Source organism: Rattus norvegicus, chromosome 1 (assembly GCF_021556685.1).
Source record: "Rattus norvegicus strain SHRSP/BbbUtx chromosome 1, alternate assembly SHRSP_T2T, whole genome shotgun sequence".
Taxonomy (NCBI): Eukaryota; Metazoa; Chordata; class Mammalia; order Rodentia; family Muridae; genus Rattus; species Rattus norvegicus.
This window is the reverse complement of record NC_141534.1, coordinates 114,741,598-114,767,611: the sequence shown is the minus strand read 5'-3', so window position 1 is coordinate 114,767,611 and position 26,014 is coordinate 114,741,598.

Below are 26,014 nucleotides of genomic sequence, written 5' to 3'. Positions count from 1 at the left end.
TGGTGGATATCTCTGGGAGGCCTGTTCTTTTTTGAAAGGAAATGGAGGAAGAATTGATCTCTGGGAAAGAGGTGATAGTGTGCGGAGGGACTGAGAGGAGAGCAGGGGAAACTGTTTGTGATATAATACATGAGAGAAGAATAGATTTAAAAAGAAAAATAAATTGACCTCATTCCTCGTGGATAGATATCAAAAGCTAGTAAAGTTCTCCATGTATTTTTAATGTTTTGAACACCTTCTGTAAGTAGTTAAAATAAGACTTTTAAGTAACATAAAACTGTATTTTTTAATGTTAGTGACATTATTGTGAAGGTGATTACAGCTACTCTAAATCTTCCTGAATTACTTTCTGCACCTATGAGCCAAGGGAGCCTTTCTTTATTCACTGATTGTTCTGGCAGCATGCCCTCCTTAGAAGAATGCTGCAAGATGAGAGACAGGAGGGCAAATGTCAACTGTTGACCTTTGCACATTCCTCAGTTCGAACCAAAAGTTATAAAACCTTCCTGCTGTGACTTCTGTGAAGACTGGGATCTCTCATAATGTATGTGTAAACTCTAGTGGGGTGCTGAAATGTATTCAGGCAGATATTGAGAAAGTGTTAGTGAGTGCTTTCAGATTTCATTCTCAAATATTTCACAATGTAAGGATAGAACAGTGCTTTTGCTGATAAATCTAAGGTAGCAATCATGTTGGGAAATCCATTAAATGTCTGAAAAATTTTAGTTCACACTTAATAACTTTACTTTTTGGTAAACTTTAACAAAAATAATGCTGTGTAATCTTCCTGAATGTACACTCTATATATTTTATTTATAAATAGTAAAAACATGCAATAAGAAAATGCAATTAAGAACCAAATTTGTCTTTACTGTTGGTAATAGTCATACAAAATTTTCTCAAATTTAATTACATAAAGGTCAAACTCTATAAAACACCCATGCTTGCTCTCTGAGTAGATCTTTTGAGAAGAATACATTTTGAACATCAAAGATGTCTATGCCTTTTGTGGTCAGACATGTTGATAGAAATAGGTTAGATTTGTCTCATTTTTGCTGTTTACATGTTAGATGAACACTTCTAAAATCTTTTTGTTTGTGCTGCATAAATTAGTCAAGTTCTTTATACTTTAGTTTCATTTCATTTGATCTACTTTGAAATTTTGTGTTATTTGTGTTACTGAAATACTAAAAATTCTCTCATAAAATATAAAAATGAATAGACATTGGAAACAGCTGTTACATTACAGCCCATGCATATTAAAAATCACACTGTTCAATATATTGCAAGTTGTTGTTCTCATTTGTTTCTCATTTCTGGAAAATTCCCTTCATTTTTTAAACAATATATGCTCAGAATGACTTTTCCTAAACTCCAAAACTAAACTTCCTGTATTTCAGCATCTTTGATAGTGTGCTTCTCCTGAGACTACTTTCAAGTACAAGAGAAAAGACATGAAAGTCACAGTTATCATGTTTTCTTGGTATCCTTTGCCCTTCTCCTACACTATCTAAAATCACACTTTCTTCCTCCTGCAAAAAATCTTCTACAGGTATTAACACATCTCTGTAAATGTGGTAAGCAAGGCATAGAAACAATCACTGAAAACTTTTAATGTAAGCGAAAATGATAAGGAAACTAAATCCTGCACAAGAAAATCAGATATTTGAGAAGCAGGAACATTGTTGGTTTGAATTGGGGGTTGGGAGTGGTAATCTGTAAGAAGGGGATTTGTCGCCTAGGATAAACAGGTCCTGCCCAGTTTTTCATGAGGGTCACCTACTCACTTCACAACTCATTTTATTGCCCACTTGCCTTAAGCCTGAAGGTGACCTCTATCATCATATATTTTTATCATGAATCAAAATGTATGTTTTATATAGTTTGGCTGCCCCCTGTCCTGCCATGACTCCTAATCTTTACTGATACCACAATGTAATCTTTAAAAATGTCCATCATGAGTTGGTTTATATGCATGCTAAAATGTTTTCTATCATGAAAGACTTCTTCAATATTTCCAGGATTGTTTTACACTAATTGAAACTCTACATCAAGTTTAATGAGACAAAAAATGTTCCAAATGTTGAGAATATTTGAAGAGTTTGTTATGAGCATTTCTCTAGATACCTGTAAGTAAAGGATTAATTTTAATTCTTAACTCTAATTCTTCAGAGTATTTTCTTTATGTAAAGGTTTGTTGAGAGGAAGATGACTGGATGTGGGAAGGATGGAGATAAGAAAAGGAGGGATGAGGTGGGAGGAGGACAGAGGGAGAGAGTAGTGGGAGAGACAACTGGTTTGGGGGTTTAAACAAGCTAGAAACTCAGGAAAATGGAAACTGGAAACTCCCAGAAATCTCTGCAAGAATATTACTAAGACACCTAGCTATGGGGAATATGGAGCCTGAACTGGCCATGTTCTATAACCAGGCAAGAGACTTCCAATGGAGTGACTGGGTAATCAATATAGCCACAAAATTTTAGACCCACAACATTTTTGGAAACAAAAGTGAAGGGGTAAAATATGGAACAGACGTTGAGGGAAAAGCCAACCCATGACTGCCCCAGCTTGGGATACATTATATGAGAGGGAGCTTTCCTGACACTATTCATAATATCCTGCTATACTTCCAGAAAGAAGTGTAGCATAAATGACATAAGAGAAGCTTCCCTAGGAACTGATATAAACTAATGGAGAAACCCACAACTAAACATTAAGTGGATCCTGTGGAATCCTATGGGGAATGAAGATTGAAGGAGTCAGAGGAATCAAAGACTCCTACAGAAGCAGTTTATTCTAGTGGCCCATAGGGGTCCCATGGAAAGCCCATAGAGGCTTATAGAGACAGAACTGCCAAACAGAGGGCATGCATGGAAGGAATGTAGGCTCTCTGCATATATGTAAGACTTTTACAGCTGGCTTTTCATGTGGGACTCCTAATACAGAAGCAGTGTGTCTCTGACTACATTGCCTGCCTTTGGATCCCCTCCCTCTAACTGGGCTACCTTGTCTTGCTTCAATAGAAGACATTATTTCTAGTTTTACTGCAACTTGATATGCTAAGATTGATTGATATATAGGGAAGGTCTCTATTTTCTGGAGAGAATTAAAGAAAAGATAGAATTGGAAAAGGAGGAAATGTGAGAGGGACGTACTAGGAGAAAAGGAGGGAGTGGAAGCTGCAATTAGAATGTAAAGTAAATGCATAACATAATTACTAAAAAGTAAAGAGTGAAGAAAGACTCCTGTAGGCTCGTGTGATTGTATATTTGGTCTCCATTGAGAGGTAATATTTGGGTTAGTTATGAGATTATGGATGTGAAATCTTGCTAGAATAAAATGTGTCACTGGTGAGTTTTGGAGGTTTATATAATTTCATCTGTATTTCTACGTTCTTTCATATATATGTATATATATATATATGTATGTATATATTCTGTATGTTAATAAGATGTAATCAGCTAATTTTCCTCTTTTAATGACATGCCATTCCTCATCTTCTATGACAGACTCTATATCTCTGGAATTATAGACCTTAATGCACTCTCTTCCTGAAGTTGATTTTGGTAATGATATATTATCACAACAACAGAAGGCAATGTAAACATCCTATGAAAATGAAATTGTCCTTAGTTATAAACATGTGCCTAAAAAAGAAAGCAAGTACTGAATCTTAACATGAACCTAAAGTGGCAGACAGATAAACACACATTTCAGTTTTTATTTGCAAAGCAATGATACATACTTTTCAAACTAAAGATATGGTGTCCAAAATGGTGGCACAATGGCTTTATTGCAATCCCAGAGCTTAGGGATGTGAAATAGGAAGATTGTTATAGGCATATGGCCATCCAGGGCTATACAGGGAGTTTGATCCTAGGCAGAGTGAAATCTTTATTTAAAAAAAAATTGTCTTTCCTTGCCCTTTCTTATAATCATATATATATATATATATATATATATATATATATATATATATATATATATATATACATCTTCTACCCACTGGTCTATAAATATATTATCTGTCACTGTACAAATGAATCAAACACTAGGTTATATAGGTTTAATAAATTACATGACACCTTTGAACTCTTTTTGAGAATTACAATTCTTAGCTGCCTGAGGGTCACTTATATGTCTAAATCCAACATTTACAGTACAGCCCTGGGCTGGAGAGATAGGTTTGGGGTTAAGAGTTGATTCTTCTCTTACCATCAGATACCATCATCAGACACCTCAGGGGAATCTGATACCCTCTTTTGATATATTGAGCTTTATCACATGCATAAATGCATTTATTGACCATAGGAATGCACTTAATATAAAATAATAAGCAAAAATACTTTAAATGTATATCCATAGACTAAAGATGTAGTGGCATAGTTGGTAGAGTTCTGTCAAAGCACTGGCAAGGTCCTGGGTTTGGTCTCCGGCAGAGTATGCATTGGGCATGCTGCCAAACACTAATAAGCCCATATTGAGGAGGAGAAGGTAAAAGATCAGAATTCTAAAATCGCCCTCAGTTATACAAACAGTTTGAAAGAACACAAGTTTCACTACCTGTCCCAATGTTCTGTTCCTGAATGAAAGACACACATAAAGCATTTATATTTTGATATGCCTTAATCAGCTCATGGCTGGTACACTTCCTTACCTCCATACAGTTAATCAACCTCCACCAGATAATTAAGAATTATTATTTACTAAATTCTGTATTCTACCTTCACTGCCCTGGACACAGAAGGCTGCCCAACTTGGATGCATTTTCCCAGCTCCTTCACGCACCACTTATGCCTCCCTATCGTCCACTATTCTCAAGCACGGTGTCCCTCCTATCATTCTCTTTCTCCCTGACATGAAAGATCTCTGTCTTTTCTTACTCCCATTCCAGGAAATTTTCAAGTCTTGCCTCTGTCCTGTCGAACCATTGGCTGCCAGTATCTTCATTTACCAATCAGAATCAACTATGTGCAGGTTCCCAGAATCTATGGGCAGGTATTTATTCTACTACAAGCAATATTTGGGGATCATAATTACCATTCCTAATACAAGCAGCTACAAGACTCTAATATCAGAGTCTTGGTTCAATAAAACCAAGGTAATGAGTAAATTCATATATATATATATATATATATATATGAATTTCTTTTTGAGTTATGATGCTCATAAATTTTTTGGCTAGTTGTGTCATGTATTTTTTTATTATTGGTTATTTTATTTATTTAACATTTCAAATGTTCCCCTTTCATGTTTGCCTTTCACAAATCCCCAAACTCATCCCCCATGCCAACTGCTTCTATGAGGATGCTCACCCTCCCACCCACTCCCTTTTTAGCTCCCTAGGATTCCCCTATACTGGGGCATCCAGCCACTGCAGGACCAAATGTCTCCCTGCCCATTGATGCCCGATAAGGAAATCCTCTGCTACATGTGCAGCTGGAGCCATGGGTCACTCCATGTGGATACTTTAGTTGGTGGTTTACTCTCTGGGAACTCTGGGAAGGCGGGCGTTAGGTTGATATTATTGTCCTTCAGCTCCTTCAGTCCTTTCTCTAACTCTCTATTAGGGTCTCCACAATCAGTCCGATATTTGGCTGCATGCATCTGCATCTGTATTGGTTAGGCTCTTGCAGAGCCTCTCAGGGGACAGCCATACCAGGCTCCTGCCAGCAAGTGCTTCTTGGCATCAGCAATAGTGTCTGGGTTAAATGTCTGCATATGGGATGGATCCCTAGGTGGGGCAGTCTCCGAATGGCCTTTCCTTCAGTCTCTGCTCCACTCTTTCTCCCTGCATTTCCTTTAGACAGAAGCAATTCTGGCTTAATATTTTAGAGATGGGTGGGTGGCTCCATCCCTCAACCTGGGGCCATACCTAATGTCTGCATATGGTCTCTACAGGTTTTCTCTTTCCCCTTTGTTGGGTCTTTCAGCTGATGCCATCCTCTTGGGTCCTGGGAGTCTCTTGCTTTCCTAGCATCTGGGACTTTATCTTGGCTGAAGTCATTGTTTTAAATAGATCAGTAGTACTCCATTGTGTAAATGTACCTTTCCTCTGTTGAAGGACATTTAGGTTCTTCCAGCTTCTAGCTATTATAAATAAGGCTGCTATGTACATAGTGGAGCGTGTGTCCTTGTTATATGTTGGGGCATCTTTTAAAGATATGTTCAGGAATGGCATAGTTGGGTCCTGAACAAGAAACTATTTCCTATTTCCTGAGGAAATGCTAGACTGGTCCTGAGAGTGACTGTAACAGCTTTAACCCAACCAGCAATTCAGGTGTGTTCTTCTTTATCCACATCCTCAACAGCAAATGCTCCTGATGTAAAACAGTAATAATTTCAATAATAAAATAAACATGAGCAAGGAGTAAAGCATTTATATAACCAGTAGTCCTAGTCTTCAGGAGAATCCTCACACTAATTTGTGTGTGGGCTCTGTCTACATAAGCAGTCACTCGCACTGCTTCATGGATCACAGATGGCTGAGACACCCTTCTGGCTTAATACTACCATTAACTGATCTTAGTAAACTGTGGAATACGTTTCCAAAGTCTACACAAATTAATATATTTATAAGTTGATAGAGAAGTGTGTCATGTGCTCTGTAATGCAAGTGGTATGGAGAGAATGGTGTCCATTCTTGTTAGGGGGGATGAAATGAGATAAAATAAAACAGATAACTTAGCAGTTATATTTCTAATCATGTGCACTCAGGCTTGCTTAGTATAATCCCTTCATTAAAAAATAAATGTGTTGTATATGCAAAGTTCTTAACTCCAGAGATTGGCATTGATTCTGTATTAGTGATTTAAACATGCCATCTATCACTCAACTACAATAATTAGACATTACAGGAAAATCAAGACTAAAAATGTTTTGTTACAAGTTTGTTTGCATCTGGAAGTTAGAAAGAAGTGCTGAGCTTTGCAACCACTAGGTAAAAAGCCTCCTGTCCTTCAATAACACCATAGCTTCATTGCTATCTAGCTTTCAACACAAGCTCACCTGCCAACATTAACCAATGGGTTGGAGCTGCTTTGAGTATGGGGTCCTGAAGGGCAATAAATTCTTCCAGATCTTCCAGAACCAACTGTAGAGAATGATGTGGACCAAGGAGTAAGGCTAGATTGTATCAATCCTTATTGAGGGTGATGAAGTTGCGTTATAATTAATGGTTGAGCTACCCATTGCCCAAATAGAGTCTGTTTTGGGAGAGGAACTGTATTTCTTTTTATGTCACCAGTAGCACATATCCAGTCCTCTAATAGTCCATTGCTAAATGACTGGAGGCAAAGAAACAAGTATTAATTTATCCTTTTGCATGGTAAGGTCCACTATCTCTATATGGATGAGTATACTACCTGCCATACCCTTTCCACTTGAATAACTATCATAATCACATTCTTCCAAAGGCCAGATGATGAATTGCTATTTCACACTACTATATTTTTTAACAAATCTATTACAAAATTTCATTACATATTTATTTATTTATTAATAAAGAAAGAAAGAAATGGAAACCATTGTTCAGTATTTTGCCTTCTTTACTTATTTTATAAATCTTTTAAACCTACATCCTATTTTCCAAGATTTGTAAATTTCCAGTAGTAAAGTTATCAATTTAATATTAATGATTAATTTGGTTGTATTGCAGTAACTACACATTTTCTTTTCAATCAGGACATTTGCTCATTTTAAAACTATGTTATTAAATTGTACATAATTTTTAAATTAGCAATGACTATGTTTTGGGTATGTAAAACAGATATTTTATCTTTCTTCCTTGTTTAATTATGTATTTACATTTTTCTTACAAATGTCATTCTTAGGAAGGAATAATAGAAATACCGTGTAGTTTTTATTCTTCAAAAAATTCAGAAGGGGGTTAATTAGAGTGTGTGGACATCTGTGATTCTCTCAAATTTGGTTAAGGTAACTCTCAACACCACTTGGTACATAAGTAAGATTTTTTTCAGGTCGTTGGAATAATTAGTAAATCTCTCAGACAGCACTTTTTCTCCAGTCTTATCACTTCTGAGTCACTTTATCTGTCAATACATTATCACTGATTAGTTGAGAACTTAATACCTGGGAAGAAACTGGTTATTGTATAACGATCGATGCTCTTTCTTATTTTCATGAGATGCTTTCTGTCCACGGGAGGGAAGTTGGTGATGTGGAGATATTCATTACTTAATTACTTTTCCTGATGTTGTGACAAAGTACCTGATGAAGGTGTGAAGTAAAGAGGGCTTTATTTGAGTTCACAGATTTAGGTTATGGTCTAATGTGGTAGGGAAGTTATAATAGCGGGACCCTGAATCAGCAAATCACATTACATCCACAGTTATGAATCAGAAAGAGATGAATGCTTGCCCACAGCTAGGATTTTCCTTTTTATTAAGTCAGGCACCTGAGCTCACAGTATGGTGCTCTGCAGAACACATGAATCTTTCCATATCAATTTAAACTAGTTAAGATAATCCTCCACAGGACAGCTCGAAGCTTACCATCTATGAGATTTCAGATCTGTCAAACTGAAAATCAGGTCTACCAACACAGTGTGATTGTAAAATTAAATCACCCTGAAATTTCGTACTATATTTGGCAATATTTATTCCTGTATGCCCTGGGATTTAACAAGAAGAACTCAGTCAGAGTTCATATAGCAAACTTCTACAACACCTGTGTCCAGACTGGATTTTATCATCTTATTTACAAAACTGTTACCTGTGACAACATATATCTGTTTTTTATCTACCCAGCACCTACTTCAATCCATTTCTATATTAAGTATGGCCGATTAAAACATAATTTGTGAGTTGACCAGATGGCTCCATGGTGAAGAAAGTGCAATGTTCTTACAGACAACACGGTTTGATTTTCATTGTTCACCTCCAGTAACTCATCAGATGACCCCTCTTCTGTGTGGGTACCTGACCTCATGTGTGCATATATATACCTTCATATATATATATATATATATATATATATATATATATATTTCAGAGAAAAGTCATTTGATTCTATTCTTTTCCTCAAACATTAATAACATTTATATTAAAAATGATTTTCTTTTATCATGTATTTCTCCACTCAAGAAACTTCACAATGTGAAATATTAATCTGTTTTACCAAAGATCCAATTTATTTATTTTTGTATTTTTTAAAAATAATTATTGATAGTAGACACTCTGCAATTTTCTTCTTAATGGCATTTCTAAAAGCTAGAGCCATTCCAGGTACTCACATGTGTTGGGGATTCAGCAAGTTAAAAGATAAAAGTTATTGTGAAGCTGAAGACACAAATGAACTTACAAAGATGAAAATAAATTTGTCCTTTTGTATCCTTTTTTTTTTCAGAGAAACTCATTTTTTTTTATTAACTTGAGTATTTCTTATATACATTTCGAGTGTTATTCCCTTTCCCGGTATCTGGGCAAACATCCCCCTCCCCCCTCCCCTTCCTTATGGGTGTTCCCCTCCCGACCCTCCCCCCATTGCCGCCCTCCCCCCACCAGTCTAGTTCACTGGGGGTTCAGTCTTAGCAGGACCCAGGGCTTCTCCTTCCACTGGTGCTCTTACTAGGATATTCATTGCTACCTATGAGGTCAGAGTCCAGGGTCAGTCCATGTATAGTCTTTAGGTAGTGGCTTAGTCCCTGGAAGCTCTGGTTGCTTAGCATTGTTGTACATATGGGGTCTCGAGCCCCTTCAAGATCTTCCAGTTCTTTCTCTGATTCCTTCAACGGGGGTCCTATTCTCAGTTCAGTGGTTTGCTGCTGGCATTCGCCTCTGTATTTGCTGTATTCTGGCTGTGTCTCTCAGGAGCGATCTACATCCGGCTCCTGTCGGTCTGCACTTCTTTGCTTCATCCATCTTGTCTAATTGGGTGGCTGTATATGTATGGACCACATGTGGGGCAGGCACTGAATGGGTGTTCCTTCAGTCTCTGTTTTAATCTTTGCCTCTCTCTTCCCTGACAAGGGTATTCTTGTTCCCCTTTTAAAGAAGGAGTGAAGCATTCACATTTTGATCATCCGTCTTGAGTTACATTTGTTCTAGGCATCTAGGGTAATTCAAGCATTTGGGCTAATAGCCACTTATCAATGAGTGCATACCATGTATGTCTTTCTGTGATTCGGTTAGCTCACTCAGGATGATGTTTTCCAGTTCCAACCATTTGCCTACGAATTTCATAAACTCGTTGTTTTTGATAGCTGAGTAATATTCCATTGTGTAGATGTACCACATTTTCTGTATCCATTCCTCTGTTTAAGGGCATCTGGGTTCTTTCCAGCTTCTGGCTATTATAAATAAGGCTGCAATGAACATAGTGGAGCACGTGTCTTTTTTATATGTTGGGGCATCTTTTGGGTATATGCCCAAGAGAGGTATAGCTGGATCCTCAGGCAGTTCAATGTCTAATTTTCTGAGGATCCTCCAGACTGACTTCAAGAATGGTTGTACCAGTTTGCAATCCCACCAACAATGGAGGAGTGTTCCTCTTTCTCCACAGCCTCGCCAGCATCTGTTGTCCCCTGAGTTTTTGATCATAGCCATTCTCACTGGTGTGAGGTGAAATCTCAGGTTTGTTTTGATTTGCATTTCCCTTATGACTAAAGATGTTGAACATTTCTTTAGGTGTTTCTCAGCCATTTGGCATTCCTCAGCTGTGAATTCTTTGTTTAGCTCTGAACCCCATTTTTTAATAGGGTTATTTGTTTCCCTGCGGTCTAACTTCTTGAGTTCTTTGTATATTTTGGATATAAGGCCTCTATCTGTTGTAGGATTGGTAAAGATCTTTTCCCAATCTGTTGGTTGCCGTTTTGTCCTAACCACAGTGTCCTTTGCCTTACAGAAGCTTTGCAGTTTTATGAGATCCCATTTGTCGATTCTTGATCTTAGAGCATAAGCCATTGGTGTTTTGTTTAGGAAATTTTTTCCAGTGCCCATGTGTTCCAGATGCTTCCCTAGTTTTTTTTCTATTAGTTTGAGTGTGTCTGGTTTGATGTGGAGGTCCTTGATCCACTTGGACTTAAGCTTTGTACAGGGTGATAAGGACGGATCGATCTGCATTCTTCTACATGTTGACCTCCAGTTGAACCAGCACCATTAGCTGAAAATGCTATCTTTTTTCCATTGGATGGTTTTGGCTCCTTTGTCAAAAATCAAGTGACCATAGGTGTGTGGGTTCATTTCTGGGTCTTCAATTCTGTTCCATTGGTCTATCTGTCTGTCTCTGTACCAATACCATGCAGTTTTTATCAGTATTGCTCTGTAATACTGCTTGAGTTCAGGGATAGTGATTCCCCCTGAAGTCCTTTTATTGTTGAGGATAGCTTTAGCTATCCTGGGTTTTTTGTTATTCCAGATGAATTTGCAAATTGTTCTGTCTAACTCTTTGAAGAATTGGATTGGGATTGCATTGAATTTGTAGATCGCTTTTGGTAAAATGGCCATTTTTACTATATTAATCCTGCCAATCCATGAGCATGTCCTTTTTTATCCTAATTACCATAATACTCATTCTCAGCTGTACCAATGCTTCTACCATGAACCTAAACTTTGCTACATAAAAAAGTTATTTCTTCTTTAGATTCTCAGAATGCAAACCTCCTCATTTTTTTTATTAAATTATACCAGGAATCTGAGGGCAAAACTTGGTACAAGAAATTAATCATCACTTTGATCATGAGAACAACCTTAGTGAGACAGACACATCAAGTAGTACTAGTTGGGCTGCCATTGTTCTTGTTCCCTGACCTCAACAAATGCTGTACTCAATTATAAAGAATCTTCTTTTCTGAACTTTACATTGATTCCCCTAGATTGTATATATCAAGGCTATGAACAAAACATCCTAACCTTCCTTTCCTAACAATCTACATCTCTAATGCTGTCGAAGGGTGGTGCTGGAATTATTTATCTCCTTCAGGAGCAATACTTGAAAAAGATCGATCACTAATATTGTAAAGGCCAATGGCATTGCCCATTGAGGGGCCAGAAACCCCCATAGAGGTTTCATACAACTCATTAATTAGGAGGGACATAATGATTGTGAGGACAAGTGGACCAAAATTCCAAAACAGTATGAAGTGTTCAGGACATATTAGATACTCCATGCACCCAATGTGAGAGGCTTGCTCACAGACACTTTACTGAATTCAATGGTCAATTCAATATCCACACTGAACGTCACCAAGTGTTTAAATTCAAACTTTGTTTTGCCATTTTCTAGATATTAATTTTACTTTCTCAATATCATATTTTTAATTATAGGAACTGGCTTTCTCATAATAAACGTTACCTTGTGCAATTATTGCATATAGAATAGAGCAAGTTGTATGATAAAGTATGTGAGTTATTCAAAACCTTCTGCACATGCAACCTTAAGATGTCCTCCTTTCCATCACAGAGCCTAATCAAAAGGCATGATTGCCATGTTACAGAAATAGAAAGGGAGTGTATTTCTGAAGGGTTCCCTGAGCTCTGCCCATTGTTTGGCTTTTAGTCGCAGTATGTGTTACCCTAGGCTGCTGGCAGGAGCCTCTGTGATGTTGAATAGGCTGGGCACTAATATATTAATGCAGCAGAATGACATTAGGAATCATTTCACTGACTCTTTTTGCTAGTCCTGCTTGGTTCAATCCTAGGTCACTGGGCCATCCAGCTTCTCATCGCTGGTCATCCAGGCTGTGTGGAGCATGCTCTTTCTTTTGCAGCATGGACCTCAAGTAGATCAGTCACTGTTTGGCCATTTGTGGAAGCTCTCAACCATATTGCCTCAGCACATCTTGCACATTGGGCAATTTGTAGGTCAAAGGTTGTATGGCTTAGTTGGATCTTCCAAATATTAAATCCTGCCCCCAGTGACGTAACTATCCAAAAGTTTGAATTAGCTAAAGCTTTCAAAAGTGTACCATCAAGTGTGTTTTTCAAATATCTTAACCTATGAGGGACATTTTCATTTAAAACACAAGAGAGTTTCTATTTTCATGGACTTAGGGAGTGAATGATGGAAATGGTGAAGCAAAGAGTAGGAGTTAGCATAGGGTCCTTTTATAACACATGACACTGGAATGTATAAAAGGTGGAGTTGGGGAAGGTAACCCAGACTGAGAAGTGTAGCCACAGATTATCTTTAAGCTCAATTTGGAAAATTACATGAGTAAAACTATTCAATTCTAAGAGACCATGAGAGAAAGATAGTGAGATCACGCTAGTTGTAAGGTGGCACAGGCACATTCCCATAAGTAAACAAGAAGCATTTATGTGGACAGAGCAGACTGGGATTTGAAAAGTTGTAGAAATGCAGCTTACACACCATGGAGATTTCTTTTGTAAGTGAAACAGAGTAAAGTAAATAAAAATGTGGAAAATTTAAAAAATTATGAGTGAAAATAAAGCCAACCCTTCTTGATTTTTAATGCCATGAAAGATCTGGGTACCTTTTTCTTACATTCTCTTTACTATATCCTCACTGTTTGCTCAATAATGGACTAGTAACTTAAGTTTATACAAAGTTTAGAAAAAATATCCAGTTGTTATCCTAGTGTACTTTGCTTACATGTATTTTATTATAATAGTTTATAAAGTTTAGTTTTAGTCTTAACTGATAACCCCCAAGTTCAAACATGCAGCTCCAAGTATAGTTCTGTACTGAGATCATGGTATAGCTTTTGCCCAGAAGTCATAGTGAGATCCACACAGGTTTTCTCACCTGAATATCCAGGTCAGCCTCCTGTCCCTTTCCCCTCTCTAGATGATTTATACTGGGATAGAATGAGTACAGAGAATGTTCATCAATCTGGTGTTTCCATTTTCTTGAGATAGAAACAGAACTGTTTCTAGTTCACTGTATGTGTCAAAAGAAGTCCAGTATGAGCCACTTATTTAGGATAGAAGCTACTGGGTGTTCGGAGAAGCTAGAATCTCATAAGCTTAGCCCATGGCTACACCTCCAGTGTATCTTGCAATAGAGTCTTTTGCTCTTACTGGACTTAGTGCTGTTTATCCTGTATTATGTGTATCCAGCTCTAGAATGGAATCCAGCAAGGAAGGTAGTTGAAAGTTCACCAAGTGTTTTTATGTTCCTGAAGGTCAGTTAATAGAGCACTAGCTCCCAGATCTTTTTGATGCAAAAGTATCAGATATGATTTTCCTCTTGGCAAGCTTATAATCTTAGTGGTAAATTGTTAGTGTAAACACACTAATAATTCATAATAGGACAATACAAAATACATTTTTAAATGTCAATGTTCATCCATAAATAGTATAATTGATAAAAAACAGTCCATGTCAACTTAGCAAAGTCCCCTTCATGTGAATGTAGAGGCTTGGGTAAGTGTTCCAACTAAAAAGAGATCTCAAATGATTACAGGCAGAAGACTTACAACTACAAAGTAAGTAAGTAAGTAAGTAAGTAAGTAAATACCCTAACATAACAAACAAACAAAAAACACATGAGCTAAAATAAAGAAGTGGTGGATCCGAACTTTCAGTAATAGTGAGAATTACCAAAGGATGCTATTAAGAAGTTGGCTATGAGGATGCTAACTATGGTTTTGTTGAAGAAATGGTTTTATTGAGTATTACTTGAAGTAATTATTAAACTTTTATTTCATGTCAACTAGAACCACACACACATATGGTAGGGGAGTTCTAGCCCTCAAGACTATAGTCAGCAAATATGATCATCCATAGGAGACAAATTTTAAAAAAAGAATAAAATTAAGACTTTCTGAATTAAAAATTGTAGGTATATTCAACATGATATTTAAAATGTTCTGGTGAGTAGCCTTGATTGTCTAAGTATTCAACAAAATAAAAACTCAATACATATCTTAATGGGACTAGAACAATAACAAAGCAAGAAAATGATGTTGCTTCTCAGAAAGCTGGGCTGAAAATGAAACTGTTCCAGGGGCATCACCAAGTTAGTTATCTCTTTCATTTTCATGCTGTCTGTTAACAGGGACAGGCATGTGCCTGTACCTTTGTATATTCCATACAATCATTTCAAAACAAGAGAGATTGTTGGCTATGCAAATGTGACACTTTTCATCAAAAATACACTTTCAAATAGAGTAAGGTAAAGTTTGCTAGTAAGACGTTATAGAATGCTACCAACTCTAGCATTCGAATCACAGCATTCACACCCTCACTAGCAAGAAGGACCTTTGTTCCCATCCGTCTACTTTATACTTGCAAAACTCCAGTCTACCTCAAAGGGAAAGACTCTGGTGTCTCAGTTCCTTAGCACCTTCAATCTCTTCTGATACAACTTAGGCACCCAACACAGGGTTGCTTCTTACATCGAGCTTCATGACTGCAATTCTGATCTGTTTCTCTACACATTCAGTGACTTGGCAGTCTGTAAATGTTATGGAAGAATCCATCACACTTTACCTCCAACCAAAGAGGAATGTGCTAAAGCTTAAGTCCTGAGAAAGTGAGTGAGTACATTCATTCCCTTTGGGATGATGTGAGCCACGACAATGCATGTATTCATACATGAGCTGACGTGAATGACAGAGCCCTTGCGATGTAGCCATTAGGTTACTATGACTCTGTGACAATATTCTGAGAGATTCTTTGGCTTCATGTAAGAGCACACTCTGAAGTGATTTAATCAGCTCACGCAAGCACAATTTAACCATGAGACATTTCTGGGATTTCCCATTTAATACTTTGCCTATAGTTGACCTTCAGTAACTGAGACGGAGGAAAGCAGAGCCACACGGAGGGCCTCCATGTCTTTGACCCAAGGATATCCGTGTGCTTCTCAGCTGCTGAAGAAGCTGAAAAGCAATACTGAGCATGTCCACCAGCTGACTTCTTTTTTTTTTAATTGGATATTTTTTATTTACATATTTTATTTACATTTTTTATTTACCTTTCCCGAATTCCCATGCATAAATCCCCCATCCTCACTCTTCTTGTATGACTGTGTTCTTATCTCACATCTCCACTCTTGAAAAATAGGCTGCGATCTCAAACTGCTTTCTGCCTGCTTCCAACATATTAGCAAGTATATTACTTGAACAACTCAAACTAAAAGTTTAAACTAATTTATATCTAAACACTGGGAAATATTTTTAATCACTTGATAGTCTACTTAGTCCAGAGGATTTTTTTGTTTTTGTTGGCCCATTTTTATAAATAAATTTTAAATCCAAAGAAAAATAAAAATAAAGAAAACAAATATTCAGCCTTGCTCTGAGGCCCTTAGAATGTAACTAGAATAGATTAAATTAATATGATTAACTTCAAACCGTTAGCTAAAAGTTAAAATTCTGTCACCTTTGTATGAAAATCACTTTAATGGATGGGAAGTTTTTTTTTTTTTTTATAAACCCTCTGTCTTCTGCTTTTCAGTTTCTTCTACTCCTTCATCTTCTAGAGCACTTTCTTCCTCCATGATAATTTTGCCAAGCACCTCATAACATTCACATTGTCACAAAAATAATGTTTCTAATAGTGTCTTAACTGGTGTACATTCTACTGTTCTGGAGTTCTGTGAGTCCTGGCTTGTTGGCATGTTTTTGAGGATGTGATAATACTCTGTGAAGGATGACGTGTCCCATAAACATTCTGATTCTCAGAGAGCTATGCTAGCAAAGATGGTTTCCATTTGTTGTAAAAAAATTATTTAACTAAAGTATATAAACTCTGACTCAAAGAAATATGCATCATTTAGGGATGCTGCAATGCAGTCACTGAGTCTTATCAGAGCTGTTTCAGACACCTTATGGAAATTATCCTGAAACCCCAATAACAGGATGATGGTTTTCCTCTTAACTTCCAACAAGGGCTATGGCAATTGTTTTCTTTTCTGCAGTAGAAAAACCTCAGACTTTTGTCATGTTACATATGTAAGCCTCATAGTAACTTCAATGTTTTATTACTAACATAAAATGGTTATTTATTTCACTTTGATTTTTCTACATATATCTAAACTTCACCATTTTAAAATTATTATTTAGATAGGGAAGCATGTTTAATTTTAAAGTTTGCTTTTAGTTCTTAAAATATTTTTTTAATTTTTAAAAGTTTCATATGTTTTTAATCACATTAATCCATCATGCCATCCAGTACATGCTCCCAGATCTATGTTCACTCCTCAACTTCATGTCTTCTTTTTTTTATATTACATTACTTATAAAATCCAATTTGTTGTACCATTATATTCCTGGGTGTGTAGAGCCATAGATGACATACCTACCAGGAGCCACACCCTCAAAGAAAACTATTACTTTCATCTTCAGAAGGCATTAAATATCCATAGTGCCTCAGTTTGTATTACAAGCTCATGAATACCATGACCCAATGCTTGAATGTTGACTAGATTGATCTCTTATGGGTCTTATGCAGACAACGACAGCTATCTTGAGTTCATGAGTGGAAAAGTTCTGTCAGTCCTAGAAGACGCTGTTTTGCTATGGTCTTCCTACCTACTGTCTCTTTAGATCTTTCCACAACATTCTCCACAATGATTCCTATGTCTCCAAGATGTTTAATGATAATGACAAATTTGTGGCCAGGTATACAGCACCAAACATGTCTTTATGTCTGTGGAACAGTCCATAGATCCAATCAAAATGGTAATGGCTACATTTATCACATGGGCAACCATTTCAGTTCATATAATTCATAGCCCCTATAAGACTTTGATGAGACTTCCTCTAAGCAGCATGCATGACCCCTTCCATAACCATGAATGCTAGCCAGTAGAGAGGAACATCTTGATAAGAAATAACTAGACTTCTTTATAACCTATACCAATACGTGTGGTGTCAAGATTACAAAAGCAAAAGAAAACAAACGCTAGGGAGGATGTTGGGGATGGATATCCTCATATACAGTTTGTGGGAGTGCACATTGGTGCACATAGACCAAATCAGTAGAGCAGCTCTCAGGAAACTAGACACAGATCTTCCTAGCATATGACTCAGCTGTGGAACTCCTGGATATATGCAAGAAATTGACTTCATCCATACAAACATGTGTCCCTTCATGGTTATAGCTTTTCTATTTACAATGGCTAGGACATGGAAACAGCCTAGATGCCCTCAAGTTAGTGATGGATAATGAAATGTGATGACATGGAGTTTTATTCATCTGGAAGAAATCAAATTATACATTATATATAATATATATGTATATATGTGTACAATATACATATCAAGAGAAATGTCTCACATATATGTGGGTCTCAGCATGAAACCTTTAGGTTGATATGTTTAGTTGGGAGTACTTGTAGAATCTAGGAACTAGAAAGGATCTTGGAATAAAAACCAAAGCAAGCCCTCATGGGGGAAATTATAACAAAACTAAACTGATGTGAAAGGAATAGTGGACCAGTGGGAAAGGAGGTAAACCCAACTTCAAGTGTGAACAAAAGGGATAAGGAGATGGCTCAGCACTTTATAGCACTTTAGCTCATTCAGAGGACACAGTCCTATTTCCCAGTGCTCACATCCATCTGTTTACAACTCTAGCTCAAAGAGATCCATCACCCTCATCTGCTATTAGCTAGACACCTGTTCTAACATGCACACACACACACACACACACACAAACACACAGACACACACACATTTGTTTTCCATTGAGGTGGCAGTTATATAACGGGTTTGGGAACAAAAGTGAGGCAATTTAAAAGTAATGAAAAGACTAGCTTTCAAATTATGTGATCTCTTCTCCTAAGAGGTTTCACTTGTCTATATTTTTTCTAAAGCTTGGAAATGGGGTGGAGTTATTAGCTTCTGTATCTTTTGTTTTTAGTTCTGGTGGTGGAATATTTTGCTTTACTTTATAAGTAAATATAATACTTTACTTTAGAAGGCCAGTAGCTCTGAAAACACTGTGTATTATTTTAGTAGGTAGGAGTAATTTGATAGATCCATTAGGCATGCTTTCTGCCTCTGGGCCATTAATGTTGGTAAGATTGCTAGTCAGCTCTTAAAAGGGAGGTGTGTGTGGAGGGGGGGCAGTGGCTTCTTAGCCATTTCCAAATTCCATGGTCAGAGTCATCAGCACTATGCATGCCACAGTAAGGAAATGTGTGAAGAATTAGTCTGACTTCCAAGCATTAAAAAAGTGTTACAAACTTGAAACTTTAAATTTAAAGAACAAGTAAAGTGCTATTTAAAAGAACCCTATAGCTGGAATATACTTTGCAGTGTTTTGTTTTTACAGTGTATTTTTTTTCCTGCTCTTACTGGGAGCAAACAAATCAAAGACTTGACTTGCAAAACTGATGTAAAATGAAAATAAGGAATAGGTTACATTGTCTGAAGCATGAAGATTCTAAAGCAGTTTCATATTTCATAGTGTATTTTAATATTTCATTCATAGTGCAGATTATTTTTGTTACTAAAGTAATTTTAAACAGTATTTAAAATGCCACCACACATTTTAATTTCTTGTCAGCAATAACCTTAATTTACTTCCCATTTTGTCTCATTTTCAAATGTCAAAGCACAAAAAAATTATTCTATTATTGCATCTGGAAGCCTGAAAGTCAATTTAATATGTTATATAGAAATTAATGTCAAGATAATACTTCTTGATGTTCTTAAAAATTATAAAAGAAATTCTGCAGAAATACTGTATAAAGAGTGGAAATATGTTTGATTTGAACTCCTTTCATCCTGCGTTTGCAGAAAAATTCAACTCTTAGCAAACTACTGCCCTCCCCTCTTGATGGTGGTGTGGACTCTTGATCCTATACAAATGCTGTACACACTATGACTTCTATACCTAAAACTATGGTAAAGGGTCACTTTATCGAGGCAAGTATTAATACCAACCAGCAAGTTACTATATCTATTGGATAATCCCATGTATAATACCTGTCAGAGTAGGGAAAACATAACCAAACTAGACATGATTCTGCTGGTGTCAGACTTGATAAACCTGATGGGAGAAAGCATTGACTTTTTAAACACTCTGGCTCGGGCCTTGTTATTGACACAGCACATACTTCCTAGGAGGATGAGGGAGATGTGGTAAATCTTACAAGATGAACTCCAGGAGGAAGGAGACGCTGGAAGTACAATGGACTGTAGTAGGAATTCAGGGTGGTAGCAGGTGGGAGAGGAGTGATTTATTTTGGAGAAGTTGAGGTGTTTCCTACAGCATCACTAGCTCAAATGTTCTGAGGCTCATCCCTTGGAATGCATCAAAACCTGCGTGTGCTGTGACTATTAAAATCTCAGAGCCTTGTCTATGAGGTACATCATTGAGGTTAAAAGCATTCCTTTTATAAATTTTGTGTTCTAGTGTTTAACTTTATATGCAATAGAGAACAATAACTGATATTTGATAAGCCCCTTTTTATGGATAAAAAACTTTCTCTATTAATAATAAGCATTGAATAGTAAGTTGCAAGTTTTACGTTGAATTTTAACACCCAACTCATCTGTTGTACAAATTTCTATTACATACAATAATGTATTCTAAGTTTTTCTATGTGGCCCATAATGAAAACTCACATCAACTTCTTACCATTAAAACCCTAGTGCATCATTTGGTTTGAAAGATGCTTCCAATTTCAAAGAAAAGATGACCAGAAAAATCAATATTATATTAGTTTGAGATTAATTAGAAAACACAGTAAGTAGAAGATAAACACATAAAGAACATTTGCAAAGAATTAAACACATAAACAATCCTTCAGAATGAAAAACATTGTAGAAAAAAGAATTCTATATATTCTAAGTCGAATAAAAGAAACAAAATGCTAGCTACTTTAGTCTAAATTTCAAAACTCTCTAAACCAAATCATACAGTAAAGCTTTTTAAAAAGCTTTTTGAGGCACTTGTTTTCCATGGGCAGAAGCCAAATATGATATCCAATATTCACCCCTGCCTTCTGAAATACAAAGCTTTAGAATAGACAAGGTTGAAAGTACATTAACTATCTTTACAGCTTTCCAGACAGCATATGAGAAGTATAAAGACCTCAGATAAGTCAGTACAGCTGGTACTTTCTTGCCCTTGGCAGTCATTGCTACAGGTGACAATAAAACACCCTCTGTCTATGTCTCCTGTGACTGTCTTCAGGATCGTGCTCCTTAAATTTACCAGCCATAGACAAAGAGGAGCTTGAGATTTGGAGGGACGACCGAGTCACTGACATTTACAGCATGAGCAAGTGGTGAGTCAGCTGAGACCTTGGTCCCCTGAATCACTGTCCCCAGTGAGATGATAAAAGTGTGGGAAGACACCTTCATTTTCTTATTTTCTTTTCATAAGCTTGTGACCAATTTCTAAAATAAACAGTGAAAATAATTATTAAGAGTTGCTTGGAGCTTTGATTCTTTAATCTCACCTTCTGTTCCATAGGCGGAAACCTCAACTCAGTTGCTGAACCCACCAAATTCACTTTGAGGATGAAAAGGTAAAATCACTCATTTTATTAACAGATAGATGATAGTGATATTAATAGATACTAAATGTCTAATGCAGATGATAGGTGATAGATACATAACTGATATATACAAATAAACACTGACAGATGAGAGATTAGATGGATGGTAGATGATAAAAGATTGACAGGTAAATAGATGATTGCAATGATGATAGAAAGATATATTGTAAATAGATAGACACATGATAGGTCAAGAATGATAGACTTTTGTATATGATAGACAGGTAGATTATATAGATATACAAATGATAGAATGATAGAAATAGATGCATACAAACATGACAGGATGGATGAGATATAGACGATTTTTGAATAAATGAGAGATAAAATGATGATAGATATGTACATGATACAGAGATATATTTATCAATATAGTTATCATGTTTTACATCTGAAATAACTATAACAACATAAAATCAAATAAATGGAATAAGACTATTAATTAAAGCCTCAATTTTTCTGAAGTATTTGTGAGGTGCATTTCAGTTTCTACTGGACACATCCAAGCCTATGGATTTTTTCTGATTTTCCACTAACAATTATGAACAGAAGTATGAAAAGAAAAGTCTCACACTGCATCTTTTATTCTGTGGTGAAAGCATAACCAGATGTGGGATACAGTCTTTTGTCAGGGGTACAGCAAACGAAGACCAAGTCATGCTTGCCCCCACAGCCTACAGTGTTCTGAAATTTTGTCAGTGAGTGTCTCACCTGGTGGGCTTCTGACCACATCCTTCACTTCTTTCATTCACTAGAGACCTGTCTGGATAACATGAATGGGAGGATTGTTTATTAATAAAACCAGAAAACATGGTAGTCTTCATTGAAAGCACCAAAAATTACCCAGTGAAATGACTTCAAACCTGAAATTCCTTTCCAACTCTTAATCCTGTTACTGTGAAAGGTCTGATCCTTTTTTAAAAAGAGTTAACCCTTTATGTAAATAGTGTGAATAAGTAATAGTTACAAGCACATGGAAAATTATATATACTAAAATGTATATTATTCAAGTCATCCGATTCTGCCTATCTACATTCAAAATAGATTGAGTTAATAAGTAACAATCTCCTTCGTGCTGTTCAGAAGTTCTTAGACAACATATCAAATGATAAAGAAACACTAGAAAGCTCGATAACACAGTGTGTTCTTCTTTGCTATTTTAGCGCATTCACTCCCCAATGGGAATAAATCAGGGAAACCACTGTTGTAGGAGATTCGGAATAAGCTTTTCACATTCTTCAGGAACCGCTGGATCTCATTCATCACACCACCTTGCCTGTAACCTTGTGGTCTTCACTGCACTGTTAGAAAGCTTCCAAAGAGTAGAAAATGACATAATTATCCTACTTTCTTGACAACATTAGGCTTATAAAGATTTTGGAGGAGAACTAATCAGTGAATTAAAACAACCGTGATCTTGTGTCTGTAATTCAGCTTTCACGTCATTATGGATAAACTGAAATTCTATTGAAAGCATAGGAAATTTTGTGATCCTGCTGTGTGTTTGTGTGCTTGTGTGTGCATTTTTGTAATAGCTTGAGGCTTTGCTCTTGAACGGTCTGTACTTTATTGATCAGAGAGTATCTGTCATGATTAGCTGATCAGATTATTCCTGCCTGGGAGGGGCAGCAAGATATCTTAGGTCTGTAAACTGATATAAGTGCCACTGCTGTGTGGTTTACTTGCTATCATGTAGATTTTTAATGAAATACATATCTGAGGCAAAACAGTTTTTATCAATCTCAGCATCTTCTTTTTGAGAAAGACCAGTAATATTGTATCCTAAGACTTATGGAATGACCTTGAAACTTAGTGACCTTATAATTCAACTGTCATTTTCCTCTATATTCTTCTACATTCAAGATGTGAATGAATGACAACCAGTGTGGTGAAGGACAAAAGGTTCAAAGCCAACCTGCAGTGAATTGAGAGGCCTTAACCATTCAGACAACTCTTGTATCCCTCTGGGATTATCCATCTCCCAGATACAACCTTTACAATCTAATCATCGGAGGAACAATTGAACCCAGACTCCACATTGCTATCCGTACAATGTCAATTCTGTCTGAGTGGAATATCTGATTCAATGATCCATTAGACCCCATACCACGAGAAAGATACCAAATTAGGCAGAGTTTTCATCAAAAAAAAATCAATTAGCAAAACAGCATTAGGAGATTTGTCCCATTCCCTCTTCCTCAGATGGAGAGCATCACTTTGTTTTGGGATTCTTCACACAGCTTTCCCATATTACATTTTTCTAATGGGGAAAGGGGTAGTAGGCACCGAGAGTGCCAGATGCCAGGAAAGCAAGAGACTCCTAGGACCAAATGGGAATGACATTAGCTAAAATACCCAACAAAGAGGAGAGGGAACCTGTAGAGACCATGTCTAGATGTTTGGCATGGCTCCCAGTTGAGGTATAGGACCACCTACCAATCTCAAGAATTTTAACCCATAATTGCTTCTGTCTAAAGAAAATACAAGGACAAAGAGTGGAGCAGAGACTGAGGGAAAGGCTATCCAGAGACTGCCTCACATGGGAATCCATCCCATATGCAGACACAAAACCCAGACACTATAGCTGATGCCAGGATGTGCGTGCTGACAGGAGCCTGGTATATCTGTCTCTGAGAGGCCTGTCAGAATCTGACCAATATAGATTCAGATGCTCGCAGCCAATCATCGGACTGAACACTGGGATTCCAATAGAGCAGTTAGAGAAAGGACTGAAGGAGGAGCTGAAGGGGCTTGCAACTGCATTGGAAGAACAAGAATATCGATCAACCAGACTGCCCCAGAAATCCCAGGGACTAAACCACCAACCAAAGAATACACAGGGAGGGAACCATAGCTCCAGCTGCAAATGTGATAGAGAATGGCCTTATTTGGCATCAATGATAGGGGAGGTCCTTGGTTCTATGAAGGCTTGGTGCACTAGAGTAGAGGAATGTTAGGTCAGTGAGGCAGGAGTGGGTAGGTGGGTGGGGGAGCTCCCTCATAGAAGCAAGGGGATGGGGGATGGGACAGGGAGTTTGTGGAGAGAAAACCAGGAAGTGGGAGAACATTTGAAATGTAAATAAATACATTAACCAAAAAAAAAAAAAAGAAAAAAATCTCTTTTGGGAGGGTCTCTTTTTTTGAGCTAAACAACTACATTACAATACAGTATAGAAAGACAAAGAAAATTATATAATCATAAGAAAAGCTTGCTCTGTTGGTGATGATTCTCAGCAGCTAAGAATCAAGGATTCTAGCACCATGTGCTCTGTAGATAGTGATCTGCAGATACTAACCCTTTTATAAGTAGCTTAGTCCTGTGTTTATATGACCTTAGGTAAAGTGTCACTCTATAAGGGCAGCACAAATTAATCCAGGTAGGATTTTGCCTGCTCCCTAAGGTATTGAATTACTAAGAATGAGTTCTGCATACAGATATATAATGTGCTTTCAGATAGTACATAATAGTAACTCATTACAGATTTCCCACAGCTAAATGGAACATTCATCATGTCACATAACCCAGGAATCTACCACCTAAAAACTAATATGTATTATGTGAGGAAAATAAATGTAGTGAGCTTGTACAGACCTGTTCTTATGCTTGTGGACACCTCTGAATCAGGGATGAGGATCCCAGTATCAGGTCTCCTCATCTGTGCAGTCCTGAGTCACAGGATGTGGCTGAGTTGTGGCTCTTGCTTCACAATGAGGATAAAGCTGTACCTGGAATGCCTTTGTAAGGAGGAATTTACATGAAAATCATCAGCCCCTTTGTTCAGGCTTGATAACATCAGTGAAGTTCAGAAAACTCCACATCCTTTCTCTTCTAAGTCAACTTGCATTATAGAAAAAGTTTTGTGTTTCCTATGAAGAAATAAGAAAATGTGATTCTGAGAAAGGATCTTTGATAATGTCTTGTCTAGGAAACATTAAAAGTTATGTTTTGTATCATATGTATATATGAGGGTACACACATGAAAGTATACATAAGCACACACACACACACACACACACACACACAAATACTGCCACATATAGATATGGCAGCATATATATGCTATACCCTTTCACACACAGAGAGAGACGTATATGTTTGCAAACACACACACACAGACACACACACACGCACACACGCACACGTGCATGCACACAGGAACACAGGCACACAGGAACACAGGCACACACACACATATTTTAGACCCTCCTACTATAACCTTACTAGTGAAAATCACATTAATCTTCAAGGGCTGTGAAAGAGTTAAGAAAAGTCTATTTTATCCTGTGACTCACATCCCTTTTTGTAAGCTATAGTTTTACATAAAATAAATAAACCAAACTGACTAACAAAATAAAAGAGATCAATTTTCCCTAAGCAATTTCATGCATTTTTAAGCAACACAATGGTGGGCAGTTGAAAGAGTTCTGTGATTGATCTATCACTATACTGAACACTTAGTTACAGAAAAAAATCAATATGAACAGGTCATTAAACTCCTTGAATAGATGCATCAGTGTGGGATGTTCTTCAGGAAGGATCATTTATGGTATATATGACTCTGCCTTGTACTCC